General features: G+C 31.4%; 1 long non-coding RNA gene across 1 annotated transcript; it reads right to left on the bottom strand.

The window, feature by feature from the left end:
- Nucleotides 1-15,695: 15,695 nt before the first annotated feature.
- On the bottom strand, nt 15,696-19,196 carry LOC125580197. The gene is made up of 2 exons (XR_007317939.1): nt 16,654-19,196; nt 15,696-16,057 (listed from the first exon to the last, which is right to left on the bottom strand). It is a non-coding gene; the product is annotated as an uncharacterized LOC125580197 (long non-coding RNA).
- Nucleotides 19,197-19,493: the final 297 nt, after the last annotated feature.

The raw sequence follows: 19,493 nt of genomic DNA, 5'->3' as shown, positions 1-19,493 counted from the left end.
CTTTTGTTTTTGTTGCAAGTTATTTAGGCAAGACAAACTAACGAATTTGTTAGTAACTACTGGTCTGATGATTGGAGAAATATTTTGAAACTGCTTAAGGAACATGAAAAAGGCAATAAGCATTATCACATGCATGATTCAATGGATGGAGTTAGAAGAGAGATTACAGAAGAATCAGACGGTTGATAAGCATATTCAAGAAGAGCTCAACAAATAGAAAAAAAACATTGGAGATATGTGTTGCTGAGGATAATTGCATTGGTAAAAGGTCTTCCTAAACAAAATGTTGCATTTCGTGGAAGTAGTGATAAGATATATATAGATGGTAATGGGAATTTCTTGGGCATGATTGAAGCATTTGCAGATTTTGATCCAGTGATGAAAGAGCACATTAGACGGATCGTGAAGCGTGAAACTCATTATCATTATCTCAGTCACATGATTCAGAATGAGTTGATAGATATGCTTGGGAATGAGATCAAACAAATGATATTAAAGAAGATTCGATATGAAAAGTATTTCAGTTATTCTTGACACCAATCCTGATATCAGTCATCGGGAAACATATGTCCATGGTTATCCGATGTATGGATATTTTTGAGACTTCTCCAAATATTGAAGAATTTTTTTTAACATTCTTGGAAGTGAAAGAAAAAAACAGGAGAAGGACTTTTTGACACCCTTCAAGATGCTTTGCATAGTCTTGGGCTGAGTATAGATGACATTAGAGGGCAAGGTTATGATAATGGATCAAACATGAAAGGAAAAGTTAAATGAGTACAAAACAGGTTGCTTGAAATTAATCTCAGGGCTAACTACACATTATGTGGTTGTCATAATCTGAATCTTGTACTTTTTGATATCGCTTCCTCATCCTCGGTAGCAATATCATTTTTTGGAATTATTCAGCGCATCTATTGTTTGTTTACTTCTTCTACAAACAATTGTGAAGTTTTTAGAGAGATTGTGAATGGTGTTAGAGTAAAACCATTAACACAAACTTGTTGGGAAAACCGCATCAAAAGTGTTAAACCAATACGATTTCAGGCTCCACAAATACGAGAGGATTTGGTTTACTTGGCTGAAAAAAGTGCAAATCCAGGAACAAGAAATGAAGCTGCTCTTGCAATGGGTGAAATTTATGGGACTGGAAGCTTTGAGTTTTTAATTGGAATGATTATTTGGTACGAGCTTTTGTTTGTTGTTAACAAAGTAAGCTAGCAGGATCCTACAGTCAAAAGATATGGATATTGATATTGCTATTGGTCAAGTGAAAGATCATATTTCTTTTTTAAAGACTGTAGAGAAATAGGCTTCCATGCAGAAAATATAAAAGCTGAACATATTGCTATTCTATGGAAATTGATCATGTATTTTCTTTGAAACCAAAACGGTTCATTAAAAAGAAGCAATCGATATGATCGTCAAACCAATTTCTTACCAAAACGGTTTGATTTCTTTCGAAAAAAGGTTTGATCAGCTCCAAAGTTATGATTTTTGTTTTTGGATTTTTGTTTGATCCGAAAGAGCCACAGTTAACAAATGATGATGAATTGATGGTTTATTGTGTCAGCCTTGAAGTTTTTATCAAGCATGGTGATCGTTCTGACATTGATGGTAATGAATTGTTTATCGAGTTGAAGCTCTTAAGAGTGAGTTTACCAACAAGTATTCATAAGGCTGCTAAGGTATTGTATTTTCTTAAGAAGGCGGATACTTGTTATCCAAATACATGAATTACATATCGCATAATGATGACAATTTATGTTTCAGTTGCATCGGCAGAAAGAAGCTTTTCGAAGTTATAACTCAGAAAAACTTATCTACGGTTGGGTATGTCACAAGAGAGATTAAATGGTTTGACGATCATATCGATTGAAAGGAGGATGGCCAAAAAAATGGACTACACAAGTTTGATGAATGAGTTCGCTAATAAGACTGCAAAAAACTTAAGTTTGAAGAATAATGTATTTTCATCTATTAATTACATTGGATATTTATGTTTTTGTTTGATATTGAAATTTTATATATGTTCAAGTTTTTTTCTATACGAAAGGCATCGCATTTTTTTCTTTGCTTCTAGTCTTCCAAAACTCAAGATTGACAATATCTATATTGGTGTGATAAATCATTTAATCATTAAAATAAAAAAAAATATGAAAGAAAAAAAAATTGGAGCTTGGTTCGCTTTCTCAAATCAGAAACTTCAAGGATCTTTTCAGAAAACCCTATGCCATTTAATGATTGGTTCAGCTTTTCAAATAATTTTTGGGTACCTCATAAAAATTCTCTCTTACTTTGCTGGCATCGCTTCTGTTGAAATCATGTTATATCATTCACATATATTGAATTAAACTATACAATTTCCTCTCTTTCAATAGTTATTTTAGATTGATTCTCAGAGCTCAAACAATATTATCTCCACCTTTCAATATTTGTGTCAAAACTATATCTCACGGAAACATGTATATATTCATAAAGTATAGTATTGTCTTGTAGAAGAGGATTGTTTTTAGTGGCATAAAATTTAAATAACACTTGACATAAATGTTAATTCTAAATTATACTTTCTTTTTAATAAAATAGACTAGAATTTCAATGCCATAAAATGTAAATAACACATGATATAAAGGTTATTTCTAAATTATATTTCTTTTTAATAAAATAGACTAGAATTTCAACTCCGCATTAATCATATATGTTTTCTGTCTCTTTTAACAAATGGTTTACTGACTACACTGGAATAAAAAATTTTAGATATCTTATCTATTACAACAGAAATATAATTTTTTTAGTGTGTGATTTTTTAATTAAAACCGTACACTAGAATTTTTATTTAAGGTGTTTTTGTATTAAACTATTATTACTAAATTCTGTAATAAATTGCGACCCGCTAAACTATAATGCATGTTTTGATTTACCATAATTAACACATCATTTAAAATAGCAAATTATATTTAGCTATATCAAACCGGAATATAATTGGTCATGCATATACGACAAAAAAATATCGTATTGACCAAATTCTAATATTTTCCTCCAAAAGTAATTCAAGTACATCCAGAAAATTTAACAAAATGAATGATAATTATTATTTCAACAATTATGTTGTATGAGTAGATTTCTCTTTGAAATAGTATCGTGCATATAGTAAAGACCGTAGAAACACTAGCATCTAATCTGTATTCGTTATTCCACAAGTTCGACTAACATACAATTTTGAATTGCATCCATGATCCATTATAATCATGCCACTTGTTACTACAGAACATAAATTTGAATAGGTTGTGTCGTTTGTAGAACAAATTTTGTTTTGTATATTTGTATACAACTATTTTATGGAATAATAATCCATACTATTATTCTGAATTATGGAACTAAGTAATATACGTCAATGTATAAAATCATTTCTCAAAATTGTAAACCGAATTGAATTGTGCTATACAATTATTTTCTTTTTTAAACCAATTAGTTTCAAAATGTATATCCAGAAAATTTATCATAATATATATCTCACACTAAATATAAACAACAAAACCAATAATTTAGGCTTTTGAAAAAAAAATACTAAAAAGGTAATGACTATTATCAAAAATTAAGACAACATAAAAAAAGTCATGAGTGCGCAAATCAAAGTTTAAGTATTTTATCTTATAGAATAATATTTGCAATAAAATCATACAAAATTAGCATAATTTTCAAATGTCCAATGCAACTATATATTTACTCTCTATAAATTATGAAGTCAAAATTAATATCAGTTATATATACATATCTGATTATGAACCAAAGGTTCTAGTGTTTACACGTCGATAGAAGTTTGTGAACACTCTCTCTAATTTGTTAAATAATGAATATGAGACAGTTTAATATATTCAAAATAGATACAATGTAAAAATATTTTCTACACAAGAAAAAACATATTAAATGGTTAATCATCAACATATTGTGTTGTAAATTTTGTTTCACATCTCAATTCACATACATTATACTGCATTACCCGATTGTAGAAATTAAATACACTTCCTTTTAAAACACCAAATTCATTTCGAGCTCTAATTGTGTAAAATCTCAAAGCCCATTTCTTGAAAAATACTTAAAGGTAATTTAATATCTAAACTAGATTTTGACCCGCGCTTTGAAAACGCAGGTTTATTTTTTTTTTTTTCAATTGACAGATATTTAGTAAATGTCATATTTCATATATTTGTGTTTTATTTTATAAAAGATTTAAATTTTTTATCGTTCTTTATCGTGTTTTATTTTAAATGACTATTTATGTTTAAAAAATTAAACTTTATTTCTTTAATGAATTAAGTTGGTATAACTCTGATAAATTAATTTTATTATGTGGTTAATATTTTTAATAAAAAAATTATATACTTTTAATAAAGATTTATACTTTTCAATGAAAAAATTCAATTTTTTATGAATGCTTAAATTATATTAAGAAAAGAAAAAAAAATAATTAAGAATGGTTGAAAAACATTATTTGAACTTGGACTCAATGGCCCAAAGGAAAAAAAAATGTAAGAATTGGATCTGATTTCTTAATCGGCCCAAATGGCCCAAGAGAGATATGATGTGTACAGTGGGCTGGATCTGAAAAAAATGATCCAATATAGATGTGTTATTAATATTACTTGATTGCCCTTAATAAAACATGCAATGTTAGTAAAGAAATGACAGGTTAAGGTAAAAAAGACAATAAAAGGAAAGTTGAGCTTTCAAAGCGCGGGTTTATGTTCTTTTTTTTTTCAATTGACAAATATTTAGTGTTTTATTTCATATATTTGTGTTTTATTTTATAAAAGACATAAACTTTTTATCTTTCTTTATCGTGTTTCATTTTAAATGACTATTTATGTTTAAAAAATTAAACTTTATTTTTTTAATGAATTAAGTTGGTATAACTCTGATAAATTAATTTTATAATGTGGTTAATATTTTTAATAAAAAAAATTATATACTTTAATAAAAATTTATACTTTTCAACGAAAAAATCAATTTTTTTTTATGAATGCTTAAATTATATTAAGAAAAAATAATAATTAAGAATGGTTGAAAAAAAATTATTTGAACTTGGACTCAATGGCCCAAAGGAAAACAAATGTGAGAATTGGATCTGATTTCTTAATCGGCCCAAATGGCCCAAGAGAGATCTGATGTGGACAGTGGGCTGGATCCGAAAAAAATGGCCCAATATAGGTGTGTTATTAATATTACTTGATTGCCCTTAATGAAACATGAAATGTTAGTAAAGAAAAGACAGATTAAGGTAGACTAAGGTAAAAAAGTCAATAGTATCCTGCTTTAATAATAGTATAGATATAAATCTCACTGAGTTTTGTAATCAAATGATGTATGGGCAGAAATCTAATTAATCTTCCAATGAAATTATTTGGCCCATGAAAAGTGTTTAGTCGTGGACGGTCGGAGTATTATAGAAATAATATAAAATTATTAGGGCAAACCCCTCACTTTAAAAAATTTAAGACATTGTTTTATCTTTTTCTAATCATATAGCCGCACAACTTTTCTCTGAGACTAGTGGAAATGGAGAAGGAGATTGTTTTGAAGCAAAATGTGGTTCCATTATTCAATTGCCTTATCTGCAAAAAATTATTTGATCATCCCACAAACATCACCGAGTGTAACCACATATGTGAGTCTTTGATTTTTGTTGCCTAGCTTTCTCTATATTTCACTCCGATTTTGAAAATCTTCTTTGGCTATCATGTGATATATATGAATCGACTTATCGTTTGGTTTGTTATTATCAAATTATCTTTGTAATTATGTTAGATCAATATCTTTGATTGTAACCGTGTTGGTGTCTCATAAAGCATCTAATAATTAAATTAAAAAGATATAAAAAGAAGAAAGAGAATGAAACTTGATTTTCTATATCTAATCAGACACTTCGAGAATCTCTTCAAAAAAACCCAGCCATTTACATAATTATGACTGGTTCAGATTTTATTTTGATTAAACAATTTAATCATATTAAAATATGAATATTTAATATGAAATATTTTTGGGGTATCTCACTCGATAAAATGCTCTTGCTGTTACTTTGTTGGCATCTCTTGTTTCTGTTGAAATCATATTATATCATTCACATATATTTAATTAAACTATAGAATTTTCTCTCTTTCGATAGATACTAGGTTAAGATCCGCACCATGCGCAGGATGAAATTATATATACACATAATTTTTACAAATTAAAAAAAATTGTGTTCATTTACGTATAATGTACATATTTAAATTAGAGTAATCACATAAATAAAAATAATATCGCTTATTTATTGACAACATTTGTTTGGTGAATAAATCAAAACAATCATTTTATTACTTTATGTGGTATATGATTAAATTTCAGTGATATTGAGTTAGATATATAGTATATTTTAATATATATATTTATTATTGAGACTTACTATTCATATGATTCTATTAACATTTGTATATTTTCTGTAACAGAAAAATTCAAACATTAACTACAAAAAATTCAATGTGAGATTTTATCAACGCAAATTTTAAAATCGAAATATTAATGTCTCAATACGTGTTCAATGCAAATAACATAATTGTGTATTTTTATATGGTATATAGTTCAATTTAAACTATATTAAATAGACATATATATATATATATATATCCATATAAATATCTATTAAATAAGACTTCATATTCATACGATTTTATGATCATTGATATCTTGTTATAACAAAACGGTTAAACCATTGATGATAAAAAAATTTAATGTGGGACTTTAAACATTTTTAGTAACAAAAAAAATATCATGGTTAAAAAAAGTGTTACAGAAAGAAAAAAAAAAGAAAAAAAAGCAACAAGTATATTCGTAAATAATAGAATAAACTTGTTATCTTGAAGTATTGTCTTGAAGATGAGGACTGTTTTTGTAAAGATGATTCAATTTCATTTTATAATTCTCTGTGAGATTTTAAATTAATTTCCCTCAAATCATTGGTTTCGTTTGTTGTGTTTTGCTTGAAAAGGAGTGTTTGAAAAGTTTGCAGGAGATGCATAGAGGACAAGTTCACAGGAGAGAATCTGAAAGCTTGTCCAGTCTGCAATGTTGATCTTGGTGTTGATCCTCTTGATAAACTCAAGTATAGTCACCTTTTATATATATACTCAAAATCAAATACAATATGTCATCAAATCTTGAGTTTCATAATGTCTTTTTCTTTTTCTTAACATTTGTAATAAATATGTCTATGAACTTTACCAAAAACTGGAACATCAAATATTTAACTTAGTTATGAAACTGCAGGCTGGATAACACGTAGGTGATCACTGGATCTTTGCTCTGAAGACATAACAACTTGTTTGAGAATGTGTGATAGTGATGATTTTATTTGTGTATCTTCACAGTGATGGAAACTTACCTGTCTCATATCTCAAGAAGTATCTAGCGAAGAAGCTCGGTCTGCAAAGCTAGAACGAAGTAATGTCTCTCTCTCTCTTTGTCTATCTGTCTCTATAAAACTCAGACCTTGATCTCCTTTTGGTTGGATCTTGCTGGTGGATGTTGGGGATGGATTTACATCTTCCTCAAAGTACATTAGACATTGAACTAGGCTCATATTGCTAAAAAGCCCTAGGCTTCATCTTTCTATAAATAAGGAGCTACCTCCTTATGAGAAAGGATCTCTTCTTCCATTTTAGAACTATAACACTTCTTACAAAGAGTTTATGGATTCTTAGATTTACTTTACACTTGTAATCATACATGTAATACAATCTTTGATCAATAAATTCTTTTTGATGTTCATTTTCCATTTGATTTCTATGTTGATTTCTCTTAAGCCTCAAGAATCTAAGAAATTTATTTCTTAAATTCTTCATTGTATGAATCCGACAAACACACCGTTTTTGGGTCAAACAGTTGGCGCTAGAAGGAGAGGGCCAAGGAGAATTATTTTCAAAACAAATCGAACTTGGGAGCAAATCATGGATCTCATCGGTTTCTACTCCATCGTGGCTTACAATAGCCAAGGATTTGGGCTCAAAGACAATGATAATTCTTGAGAAAAGAAGCCCAAGTTAGACCCAACAGATCTCGTCGTCACCTCATCCTCATCATTACCTCCGGCTTGATCCCGACAACGAGAACGGATCAAACTTCTCCTCACGTTTTCAACAGATCGAACTTCTCCTCATCGTCTCGTCACTACACCGACAAGGAGAACACGAGGGAACATGGAGAAGTATCCTACCATCTGAGATCTCCATCTTCAGACTTCACTGAACATGAAGCGAGTGGGCCAGCTCAACATCTCCGGACGTGAGAACTTCAAAGGTACAATCTTTCTGTCTGAAAAGAGATCTTTCTTGTGAGACTTTGACCGAACACTTGGCGGGCTAGTAATAAGATGAAGCAACAACGACTGTTCCTCGAATTCCGTTGATGTCAATGGTTTCGGAACGGTGACGTCGTTCTCCGGCAAGAGAAACAGAGGCGGTTATGGGTTGGTTCGTGGTCTGATCAGGTATCGGGGTAATGGGTCGATCTCGTTTCAGCCATCTCTGTCATTAGCCATCGCCGGAGAACAGAGGAAGCTTTCTCATGAAAGGCAGACCAAAGAGCCCAAGACTCTCATCAGCTTGCCGTCTCGTCCTTTCACTCATCAAGGTCGCAGCAAACCTGAAACTTGATCTGAGAAGCTCCAAACAGTTAATTTCAAGCCGGTCGCATGCCAGGAGCTCGAGCTCGCCAAACGCAATGACAACAGAGCTCCGTCTCGGCAAGATTTCAAGAGTAGCTCATCATAACAATCTCGGCAAAGCTATAGAGTTAAGAAGTTTGAGATCGTCAACAAGTCATACCGACCTCGGCAGCTCGTTGATTTCGGCGGTTTCACATGCTTTGATCTCGGCGAATACGGGATCTAAAGCGGGGAGTAGCTAACGCGATCTCGTCGAAACACCGTTCTCACCAACCACGACAAGCTCGGTCTCTAGAAAACAGAGGAGCGTGTGATAGACCACGACGAGCTCGGTCTCTCTTTATGCTCAGCTCATGATCATCAACATCATCAATGCGCCTCCCCGAGCTTGACGTTGTCAAGATCACGTCTCAGCCTCTTCGTTGGAATCAGATCACGTTATCTCGGCATTGCTTGGAGATCATCTCAGTAACATTTCGATCTTGGCAATCACGTGATCTCTACCTCGGACGCTTGTGTCTTCTTCACCTCAAAGAGATCGTTGAGCCAAAGAGAAAAAGAATCAACAAACGGTTGCCACCATCACGTCCTCATGCTTCGAAGGACGGCCCTCAGCTACGAGCTTGCCGGAAGCGGTACAAGCGGAGTAAGCCGGCACATTTCTCAGCATCATCATAGCCTGACGAGCATACACACCAACTACTTGTTCGGCACACACGATCTCAACACGAGACTTCGGGTCGGCAATAGTTCGGTAAACGTGTACTTTAGGCACAAGTTTAAATTGAACTTGCTTTTTATTAGGCACGAGTTTGCGGTCGACTCGCTTATTGTTAGACATGAGTTTACAAAAACTTGTCTTTGACTAGGCATGAGTTTACAGAAACTCTCCTTCTACTAGGCACGAGTTCTCAGTAAATTCGCCGCTGTCTCAGCATGAGTCAAATAAACTCGTCTTTCACTAAGCACGAGTTTAAAGCAAACTCGCCTTTTACTAGGCACAAGTTCGAAGTAAATTCGCCTAAACCATCATAGGCATGAATGTGTCTAGTTCATTGTCTAATAAACCCTATTCGTAAAATTCACAGAGATCGACTTCATCTCTCTCTACGAACTTGGGGGGACTTACTATTGGGGATGGATTTACATTCTCCTCAAGGTCCATTAGACATTGAACTAGGCCCATATTGCTAGAAAACCCTAGGCTTCATCTTTCTATAAATAAGGAGCTACCTCCTTATGAGAAAGGATCTCTTCTTCCATTTTAGACCTAGAACACTTCTTACAAAAAGTTTATGGATTCTTAGATTTACTTTACACTTGTAATCATACATGTAATACAATCTTTGATCAATAAATTCTTTTTGATGTTCATTTTCCATTTGATTTCTATGTTGATTTTTCTTAAGCCTCAAGAATCTAAGAAATTTATTTCTTAAATTCTTCATCGTATGAATCCGACAAACACACCGTTTTTGGGTCAAACCATGGAGATATGGCTAAGGGAAGAGACTGTGCGTTCTACACAGAAGCTGCATGAGTTGGTGGATTGGTGGGTTCAGACTACTCCAGTTGCTGAGCGAAAAAGCGGGATGGTTGGGAGATCAGCTGCTGGATTCGTCATGAAACTCCACTATAGTGGTTCTTAATTTACCTCTTTGAATAATTCTGCTGGCCATCTATCATCATCAAACCATTAATCTTCTTTGAATAAACCCTTTCTTGCGTAAGAAAAGGATTTAAAAAGAAAAGAAAAATGGTGAGTAGTAGTTAGAGAACTTGAAGAGTGAGTCCATCGACATGGGCCTTTTGGGAATACTTAATGGGCCGTTATCATTTTATCTCCTTATAGAATCATTACCTATTAATAAATGTTATGTCTAACAATTTATTTTCTTTGTTTAAAGAGCCATTTTTATTCTCTTTATATGAACATACATATTAATTTTAAGCAAATAATATAATCATAACCCACTAACCCTATATATATATTTCTGTAAACTAACCCACTAACCCTATATTAAAGGTCTAAATAAGAAAAGTCATTCGAACAGGTTTTTGCTTAATATTTTTAGTTCTAAATTACAATCTGAAATATTCAATACAAAAACTAAATAAATTTGATATATAAAAAATATATTAAAAAAATCTTTTACTGTATTAAACTAATATATAATACATCAAGTATGCCTAATACATCAAATATTAATCTTAAGATTTTGTTTTTCAATATATTTGTTTCATTTACATTACTCCAAATAATATATAATCAATATATTTAGTATTTTAATCAATATTAGAAACAATAATTCCAAAAATAGGAATATTTCTATACATAAAAAACTTCTAAAATATATACTTTTCGTGTATAAGAAAAATCATATACGTTTTTTTATAAATTAAATTAACCAATGCATAGAAATAAGGGAAATTGCCAAAAATACCATTTTCAAAATATCAATTTTCATGTTTACAGTAACCACTTTTACCATCATCTTTAATGAAGGATAAAAGATATTTATAACCTTTTGATTATCTTTGACAAAAAAAAACATATGGTTAACTAATCTAAACTTAAAACATCAACTCTAAACTCTAAATCATCAACTCTAAACCCTAAACCATGAAACATCAACTCTAAACCCTGAACCACGAAACATCAACTCTAAACCCTAAATGTAAACCATAAACCCTAAATCTAAACTTAAAACATCAACTTTAAACCTTAAATCATCAACTCTAAACCCTAAACCATGAAACATCAACTTTAAACCCTAAACCCCAAAAATATCAACTATAAACCCTAAACCCTAAACCTTCGAATCAAAACCCTAAAACATCAACTCTAAACCCTAAACCCTAAACCTTATATTTTTCTGAAATTCAAACCCTAAACCATAAAACCCTAAACCTTCAAATCTAGACCCTAAAACATCAACTCTAAACCCTAAACGTAAACCCTAAACCCTAAATCTTCAAATCTAAACCCTAAAACATCAACTCTAGGGTTTTAGGGTTTAGGTTTAAGATTTAGGGTTTAGGGTTTAGAGTTGAAGGTTTAGGGTTTATGGTTTAGAGTTGATGTTGTAGGGTTTAGGGTTAATTTTTTAGGGTTTAGGGTTTAGAGTTTACTTTTTAGGGTTCAGGGTTTAGTGTTTATAGTTTAGGGTTTAGTGTTGATGGTTTAGGGTTAATAGTTAAAGTTTAGGGTTTAGGGTTTAAAGTTGATGTTTTACGGTTTAGAGTTGAAGGTTTAGGGTTTAGGGTTTAGAGTTGATGTTTCGGAGTTTAGGGTTTATTTCAAAAAAAATAGGGTTTAGGATTGATGGTTTAGGGTTTAGGGTTCGTATTTAAAAAAATAGGGTTTAGGATTGATGGTTTAGAGTTTAGAGTTGAGTTTTAGGGTTTAGGGTTTGAATTTCGAAATAGTATAATTCAAAAAAAAATTTATTTTTTTTTAAAAAAATTTTATTTATTTAAATATTTATTTATTATATATATAAAGAACATGGACATAAGAGTCTTTTGCGAAGAAGATATTTTTGAAAATATCCACTTAGTAGTGAAAAGTGATAGTATGAAAGTGGTAAATATGTAATTTTCCGTAAAAATATTCATATTTTTTTATTTAACCAAAAATAAAAACTGTTTGTTTTCAAGGCATAGTTCAAAACTTAATAACTAACCACCCAATTACTAACTATCACCTTTGATAGATCGGAATTCATATAAATATCAGTTTCAATATTGTACTTTAATACCTAACAAAAACAATTTATAAATATATTTTCAACAAAAATTATCTTATATTAGTTTTGGCCAAAGTTTATACTAATAAGAAGAGAAAATAAAAAAAAAATTTCTTATTTAAATTTTATAACTTTAAACATACAACTAAAATTAAGTGACATGACTTAAATAAATGTATTGAATTATCCTACTTTGATACAAATATAGTAATACAAATTGTTTGATCATTCTTAAAGATTTCAGATTTATTTAAAAGAACATAGGTTATTTTGTAAAAAAATATATCATATTAAATTAATAGTAACTGTATAGGTGAAAATTAACAGATCAAAAACTAAACATTATGAATATTGAAAATTATATTTAATAGGATTAAACTTTGATTATATTTGATAACATAAAATATATTCTCGCCTTTTATAGATATAAAATAAGAAACTAAACACTAAAAATGAGAAATAAAACTGAAAATGACAATTCTATAAATATTTAAATTAAAATAATATTATGTTTTCTACGGATCAAAATTCTTGCCTAAAATCTTAATCCATCTAATATACCAACTAAAATAGTTCATGTAAACATTATTTATAAATAAAATTAAAAAATTAGATAAATAAAAAGGTTATCATTAAAACATTAATTCCACACTTTCAAAGTAACGTAGGTTTTATTTTCAATAGATCAAAATTTACAAAATACATTTTATTTTGCTAAATAGGATTACAAAGAAAAATACAAATATAATTACAAAGAAAAACATAAATATGATTACAAAAAAACATAAATATGAAAATTAAATTTTAAAACAGAATATAAAAAAAACATATACCTGCTTTCAAAGGGCGGGTCAATCTTACGTTAGCAAAGAATCTAGTCCTTGATATAAAACACTAATAAACCATCGGTCAATCACTAGTTTAATCTATTAATTTAGGTCATATTTTTATGTAACATTAAATTTTAAAACATAATATAAAACAAAAATATACCTGCTTTCAAAGGGCGGGTCAATCTTATGTTAGCAAAGAATCCAGTCCTTGATATAAAACACTAATAAACCATCAGTCAATCACTAGTTTAATCTATTAATTTAGGTCATATTTTTATGTAACATTAAATTTTAAAATAGAATATAAAACAAAAATATACATGTTTTCAAAGGGTGGGTCAATCTTATGTTAGCAAAGAATCCAGTCCTTGATATAAAACACTAATAAACCATCGGTCAATCACTAGTTTAATTTATTAATTTAGGGTCATTTTTTATCTAACATTAACAAGTCAAAGTAGGACCATTTAAAAAATTAGTTAATGTGACATATTTGATTATTTACATTAACAATAAATTAACTATAAATTTGAATTTCTTTTAATTATAACAAAATTTGTTGAGAAATAATCTAACAAAATCTTACTTAAAATTTAAATATTTTTATAAAATAAAAATATTAATTAATTTTTTAATTAGTAGTATAATATTGTTATAAATTAATGTTAACTAAAATTTTATTATAAAACAAGAAAATAAAAATTAAATACTATTTTAATAAATTTTATGATTATATTTTGTATTATATAAAAATTGAAGTGCTATATGAATTAAATATGAAAAATATATTAAATAGGTAAATTAGCAAATTTTATTTTTAAAATTGTTTCATTTAAATAAATTATCACTCATCATTAAAATGGAATAAAACACATAAACTATATAATGTTTGTATACAAAAATAAATTTATTAACATAGGCTAAAATTTTATATCTACAACTATATATTATCTTTTTATTAATTTTGAAACTCTCAACTATATATTATCTTTAGTTCATATACTATTTAAAAATATGCTATTAGAAAAATATGAATTTTTAATAATTCATTTAAAATATTAATGACAAATCAATTTTTAATTATAGTTTTTTTAATTATAACAAAATCTGTTGAGAAAAAGTTATTAAATATTACTAAAAATTCATATATATTTGTTATAATATAATATATTAATGTAGTAACAAGAACAAATTCAAATTCATGTAATCTTCCAAACTCAAAAATAGTAGTGTAATTTTTCAAACTTTTCTTGAAAAAATATTAAATTTTTAAAAACAATATTGAAACTCAAAATGATCATAATTCAAATTTTACAAAACATAAAATTATAAATAATAAAGACTAACTTTTTGAAATACACCAGAAAAAACAAACGATATATGTCGTAAAAATTATGTTGTAAAAACTAAAGCAATCTTATATTATGAAATCTTAATTAAAAATAAAAAGAAAACTTAATATCATAACATCCAAAAATATTATATAGCAATAAAATTTACTAAAATAATATGATAGATGCTACTATGTATAAAATTTACTATATTAATAGGGTTATAATATTTAAACAAAACAGTGTTTTTACTTATTAATCTCATAAAATAATAAAATAATATATGTTAAAGTATATTTTTAAACACAACATGTAAATATAGATTACATATTTCTTTTCTATAATATAAATAAATAAATTAAAATGCATTATAGTAAAATGTATAAATTAAAGAAACAACATATTTTAAAGGAGGTTATCTATTTGATTATTTCATATTGTTATTTTATTGTACCTACCTCGAAAATATATTAGTAAGTAATAAAAATTAATAACAAAGTAAAATGTATTAAGCAAATCACTATATATTAATAATATTGAATAAGAAATTTAAGCAATAATATTATAGAGCTATGCTATATAATAATAAAATAGAAATTATATATTTCAAATATTTGTAATAATATCAAATACATCTATAAAATACAAAAATATAAATCTAGTTTTAATTTAATCAAAGGTTCAATTCCAACATGTTTTAGCTATTAAGCTGGTTTTCATGAAATTGATTATGATGTTGATATGTTAAATGTTGATGGAGATTATAACTAATGGAATCACTTAGATACTTAATGATGATGATGCCCCTGGTGATGATGATCATGATTATACCTTGACGAGTGGGATTTAGATTCTCACGAGCGCATGAGAATCTATGTCTTTGATCTTTTCATTACTTTGCTTTCTTTTCTCTATTTGTACGTTATGAAGATAGAACGAAGTCCGTGGATTGAAGTGTTGAAAGTGATGGTATTAGGATGATATAGAATGTATATTCCATGATATTTCATGATATTTCTTCTAGTTCTTTTATTTAAGCATTTGACAGGAGGTATACTGCTCTCTAGGAACAAAGACTTGTTAGTTTTCTACTGTGGAAATATTTTTTTTTGCACGAGAAGTAGATTTGGTGGATCAAGAGAGGATACATAACCTTTTCCCCAAAACAATATACCACTAGACTACAACAAGCTTGACTACGTCCACTGAGTTCCACAGTCTTAGAAAAAACACAGCTCATGCATATAAATAAATCTTGTGTTTTCTATTAGAAGAGTACAGGTAGAGATGACAAACATGTTGTTCCATCCAGTATTGTAGCGGGTTCTTCTTCAAGTGGATCCCAGCGGGTCAGGCCCGCGCGGGATACAGTCTCCGAAATGGAAGACCAAACCCGCCCCGCAATATATGTAGGCCTTTGCAGGTCGGCCTACGGTCTTCTACTGCCTGCACAACCAAACGATGAAACGAACATGATCAGTTTGGTTTGATGTCTAGTCTATTGATATAACGAGAGATATATTTTGTTATGGTACTTTGAAGATGAAAAGAACATGATCAGTACGGTTTGATCTCTAGTCTCTATGTATTTTATATCTCAACTCAGTTCAAGAAATTACACAATATCAGAGACATAACAATATCAGATAAAACAAGACAAGACATAATAATTTTGTATATTAACATCAGTGTTGTATCAGATATCAGCTAAGCGACCAATACATTGAGTACTAAAAAAGCGACAAACACAGACATACATGTTTCTTAAGGAACAAACATCACACACATGCAAAAAACATAACAGTCTTGTATACTAACGACAAGCATCAACCAACTAAGCGAGCAAGACTTAACTCACTGAAGTAGTGAAGACAAGTAGTACCAGTCAATCAACAACAAACATAAGTTCAGAGACAGAACATCAAACTTAGCTAAACATCAAACGACAAGCATCAACCATGAAACAAGACTAGACAAAACAAAACATCAATAAGACACAATGATTTAACAGAAACCAAACAGAGACAACATAGATCTATTACATCGATCTAACGGTCTGACACAATCATTAAACATAGATCTATTTGGTCTTGTTGGTCATAGACTACATTCATGGTCGATCTACACTTGAGTCTGTGAGTTTCGTTGCATGCATGTAGATCCAGGACGAAGGGGAGCAAGGAAGAACCCTCAGAGGTCACATCGTCTCCGGAGCTACAAGCATCTATCGGTTGAAGTGGCCATCAACACAGCTCATCGCTCACGACGTGAAGCTTAGCTGCTGCAGGTAGAGGCGACGTGAAGACCAGAACAACCGTCAGAGCTCGACTCTTCATCGCTGGAGGTCCTACAGTTTTGTCGGTGGAAGTAGAACTGAATCACCTTTTCATTATCTCTCTCTCGCACGTTTTTTTCAGGTGAAACTGAAGTGAAGCAATAAGAGTTGTGGGTCTTTCTTCTCTCGCATGAACCGCTTGGGCCCATTCTGCTGAAGCTCAATACTGCAACAATCTGTCCTGCGAGTCCCGCAATTTTATGGGACTACATATACAAGGTCCAACATCGCCCCGCCTACAAGATTTTGCGGGCCAAGCCCGCGGTCCAAGTCCAACATTGCCATCTCTAAGTACAGGCACGTTTAAGAGGATCATGGGCTTTGATTGTCCCAAATACAGAATCCACTAATAAACTTGATGAAGAGACATTTATGTGCCGTAAGCTCGGTTTGAAGATGAAAGCTTTTTTACTTTCAGGTGAATTGTCAATAACAGATGGTGTAGTCAACTTTGGTTTACATGTATTCTAGGAAACATATATGAAACTTCACAGTAGTTGCTTCTGGTAGGCGAGGAGTGTTTGATGGTACGGTGGAGATCTGAGTAACCCCAAATCATGTTCATCTTGAATTATTTCCATTCCAAGAAAATAATTGAGTAACCCCAAATCTGTCATCTCGAACTCCTTCTTCATATCAGTCTTGAATTTGTCGATGAGATGAGAGTTGTTTCCAGTGATGATGATATCATCCACGTACAAACTCACAATCAGAATGTCTTCTCCTTTCTTCATCACATTCTTCTCCAAACCGGGTACCAGAAACACATCCTTTATGGTTCTTTTCCCTTTGTTTGTCATGACAGTGATGTCACCTTTTCCTGCTGTCATAACAACTTCACCATTCCCAACTCTTATTGGAACACTGATACTGCTATCAAGTCTTGTGAAATATCTTGCTTCTTTCGTCATATGGTTAGTACGTACACCCACTGTCAACTAACCAAACATCTTCTCTTCTTGTCGTATGTGCTTCTTCGATTGCACTAAACATCATGTGTTCTTCCACATCTTCATCTTCAATGGTCATATGCGCCCTTTCATACCTCGTAGAGTTACATTCTCTAGAGAAGTGGCCGATTTTGCCACAATTGTAACATTCCCTATTTCTTAGACTTCTGCCTTTATCACGCTTCTTAGCTTTCTTCCAACAATAAGATTTTGTGTGATTATTCTTTTTGCAGAATCTACACCACTTTTTGCCTTTGCCTTCATGCGTACGGCTTATGTTGTTTTCTCGTTTGAAACCAACCTTTCCTCCTCTTGTTCTAACATTGAATGCCCCTTCTGTCATATTATCATCTCGGGCAGCCACACGCGTTTCGTGTGCTTCCAGAGTACCCACACGCGTTTCGTTTGCTCCAATACTGCCACAATGCTATCGAACTTTTCTGGAAGAGATATGAGAATCTTCTGGACAATCTGATAGTCTGTCTTTTCTTCTCCGTGAACTCTCAACCGATTTCCCAAATCGATTAACTTGTCCGTGAATGCTTTGATGTTATCTCTGTCATTCATTCTCATATTTTCGTACTCTCTCCTTATCGATTGTAACTTGATCAATCGTACCTGTGGAGTCCCCTGATACTCAGATTTCAATGAATCCCACGGCTCCTTTGAAGTTGTTGCTTGTGCTATACGTGAGAAAATCTGATCAGAAACTGCTGTTTGCATGTGTCTTGTGTAATTGCTTCTTCTCGCTGAACACTTAATTGTAACTGTAACATCCCGGGCCCGCCCCAAAAGGAAACTCAAGTGCAGGAGGTCCAAGGAGAAGAAACCCTAGACATAACCCCTCCCATTGCTTATAAAAGGAGAAGTTTCCCTAGGGTTCAGCCACAAGAGAGACAGCAAGCGAAGCCCTGCCTGAGCAGAACCCCGCCGCCGCCTCCGCCTCAAGCCGCCGCCGCTCCATCTCCGGCGAAGCCAGCCGCCAGCCGCCCGCGAACCCTAGCCGCCGCAACCGAGCTCCTAGCCGCCGCCTCCTTGATTCAGTTTCGTGCAAGCAACTGAGATCTGAACCCTAAAGGTAAAACTAAGATCTCTAGCTCTAAGTCATTGGAAAATGACAGATTCTAAACCCATCTCTCTCTTGTGTGAATCCGATTCTCAAATCAGATCTCGAGAAGTGACTGTTCCCCAAACCTAGATCCAGATCTACTTCTGCAAAAAACTAAGGTGAGGACTTGGCTGTGAACTTGCCTCATGTTGAGTAACCAATGGGACTTAGTCCTTTGTTAATCAGTTCTAGATATTGTGTGTATGTGTGATGTGATATGTGATTGATCTTGTCAGACGATAGTACGTGTTGAAGTGATAAGAACGTAGGCATGTTAGGGTGGTCAAGAATATGATGATAAGGTGTTGAGACGTGTTGTGAATGATAAGTGAAAGATGTAAGAATAAGTACGAATAAGGGATCATATAGAGAGTCTAAGGAAAGTATGTGGGGTAGTAGTCCACGCTAGGTATCCATAGGAGATGTGGCCAATCCACAAGAATATGGAAGCACCCATAGGAGATGTGGCCAATCCACAAGAATATGGGG

This window comes from Brassica napus, chromosome C1 (assembly GCF_020379485.1).
Source record: "Brassica napus cultivar Da-Ae chromosome C1, Da-Ae, whole genome shotgun sequence".
Taxonomy (NCBI): domain Eukaryota; kingdom Viridiplantae; phylum Streptophyta; class Magnoliopsida; order Brassicales; family Brassicaceae; genus Brassica; species Brassica napus.
This window is presented reverse-complemented; position numbering and strand designations above follow the sequence as displayed.